The sequence below is a fragment of the Sceloporus undulatus genome, chromosome 5 (genome assembly GCF_019175285.1).
Source record: "Sceloporus undulatus isolate JIND9_A2432 ecotype Alabama chromosome 5, SceUnd_v1.1, whole genome shotgun sequence".
In the NCBI taxonomy this organism is placed as follows: Eukaryota; Metazoa; Chordata; class Lepidosauria; order Squamata; family Phrynosomatidae; genus Sceloporus; species Sceloporus undulatus.
In genome coordinates this window covers 26,571,054-26,573,479 of record NC_056526.1, presented here as the reverse complement: position 1 = coordinate 26,573,479, position 2,426 = coordinate 26,571,054, and the positions used below count along the sequence as shown (strand labels likewise).

The 2,426-nt window shown below is 46.6% G+C and overlaps 1 protein-coding gene across 1 annotated transcript in view; it reads right to left on the bottom strand.

Annotated features, from left to right (window-relative positions):
* Positions 1 to 2,133, bottom strand: part of LOC121930906 (thromboxane-A synthase-like) — a 185,750-nt gene extending 183,617 nt beyond the window's left edge. The window contains exon 1 of the mRNA XM_042467902.1: positions 2,070 to 2,133. The gene's annotated coding sequence lies outside the window, so the exon portion shown is untranslated. The remainder of the gene's footprint in view (positions 1 to 2,069) is intronic.
* Between the last annotated feature and the right edge of the window lie 293 nt (positions 2,134 to 2,426).

The window sequence follows — 2,426 nt, the reverse complement described above, 5'->3', positions numbered from 1 at the left end:
AGCCCGGCAGCGACAGCAACAGCGGCAACAGCAACTCGCACAGTTCCTTGGAAGCAGGCACGGGGGTGGGATGCCATTTCTGGGGACGCCAATGGCATTCCCTGGAACCCGATGGGAACACTCAGTGGCAGCGGCATTCCGCTCTGTAGTAAATTAGCGTTCTGGGCCACATCGGGTTCCCATCATGCTCCATGCGCGCCCCCGTGCGTGAACGTTAGAACGCACCGGGGAATGTTTTAACCCCAGTGTGATAATCTTCTAACTGAAGGAAAGAAATTAGTGGCATGAGTTTTTGTGGACTTCAATCTACTTCCTCAGATGCATGGCCCTCCAATTCATTTCATATGGTTTTCTCAGAAAGGGACTCCCCGGCACCAAAACACACTGCAGAAACAATCCAGTTTGAGACTCCTTTAACTGCCTTGGCTCAGTGCTAGGAAATTCTGGGAACAGTCATTTTGTGAAACATTGAACTTTCTGTCAGAATGCTCTGATTCCACAATAAACTGCAATTCCCAGGATTCCCTAGCACTAAGCCAGGGCAGTTCAAACAGTCTCAAACTGGGTGATTTCTTCAGTGTGTTTTTGACCCCAGAGGCTATGCCTTCCTCTGAAGTTTTAGAGGACTATAGCCCATTTCACCCAATTCAGGAGGCTACTGTTCAAAATGAAACTTCCTCAGTCGTTCATGGTACCACTTGGCTCTTTTATAAAAGCATTCACAATGCAGAATCTTTAACTGCATTGTTAGTTTGTCAGCTCTTTAACTGCCATGGTGCAATGCTATGGAGTTCTTGGAACTGTAGCATTGTGAGACTTTTTATTTATTTATTTATTTATTTATTTCCAGGATTTATATCCCGCCTTTCTCCACCGTGGGATTCCACATTCCAGGCAAGTTTTTTGCCTTCTCTGTTAGAGATCAGGTGCTACAACAAACAATGGCCCGGTACATACGTGCCTTTCTGATGCCCTCATTTGCTAGGATTGCCTGGAGGGGAGTGCCCACACACCTCAACATGACAAGGCAGTGTTGCCAACAAGCCTTGAAGATAGTTCCCCAAACGTTTGGCCAAAACTCACCAAATCCCCCCGTATCTCACCAAATATTCAGTCAAAATCCCTGAAAAGTCCCTGTAAAACGTAGCCCTAATTGAATAAAAATAATTGGAACTTATTTCAACTCTCAAAATTACCATTAAAACCAACCACCAAAATCACACCAAAGGCTCTGAAAAGTACCCATTTTGGTGTGAAAGTCACCAGATTGGCAACACTGCAAAGGGTGTAACAATGGCAGTGCCCTGTATACACGGTAACCACCATTATGTAAGCACCCTGTGGCACTTATGTACCGACTGCGCCAGTGGCACACTTGTTACGCTGCCGATGCCGCAGGGTAAAAAGAACCCGCTTTTCATGGGTTCTTTTTCCTCCGCAGGAAAGCCTTGTGGTTTGGTGGTTGTGGCTTCCCTGCGGAGGAAAAACAGGCACCGGCAGGCCTCCCTTTTTGGGAGGTCTGTACCGTACCATTAAACCCCAGAATTCCACAGCCTTGAGCCATGGCAGTTAAAGTGGTGTCAACCTGGATAATTTCTGCAGTGCAGATACAGCCTAGATGCTGAACTAAATAGGCTATTGAACTGTGTCTGCATTCACACTGCAGGAATAGTAAGCAAAACTCTGGTGCCACAACATGTGACACTTCCCAGAACTCCTTAGCCTTAAGCCATGGCAGTTAAAGTGGTGTCAAACTGGATTATTTCTGCAGTGTGGATACAGCTTAGATGCTGAACTAAATAGGATATTGAACTGTGTCTGCATCCACACTGCAGGAAAAGTAAGCAAAACTGTGGTGCCATAACAAAAGACACTTCCCAGAACTCCTTAGCTTTGAACCATGGCAGTTAAGGTGGTGTCAAACTGGATTATTTCTGCAGTGTGGATGCAGCCACAGTTGCTTTTCCTAATTATGGCAACCCTAAAGGGCAGAATGCAAACTAATTTCTCCCCTGCAGCCTCTACAATGCCCAGTTCACTAAATCTGAGAAAACCCCAGCCTTCCTTACCTTGAAATGTGCACCATGCTTTCTCCATAAGTTCCTGGTTGGCTGGTTTACCTGCTGAGGAGTGGCAAAGGAAGTGGGCTGGTGGCTGAGCTTCCCCTTTGTTCAAAAACCTTCCCTGTGTCGAAATTCATCTTTGGTTGGAGGCAAAGAAGGGGGGGGGAGGCTTAGAACTACACTTCCGAGCATGCTTTGCAAAACCCTAACTTTTTAAAACTTCACTGTGCAAGGGCTTGTGGGAATTGTAGTGCTCCAAGAGGTGGGTTCTGGTGGTGTGACTTCAAGTCCTTTCTGACCTCTGGTGATCCTGAGGCAAGCCTGTCCTGGGGTTTTCTTGGCCAGATTTGTTCAGAGGAGGTT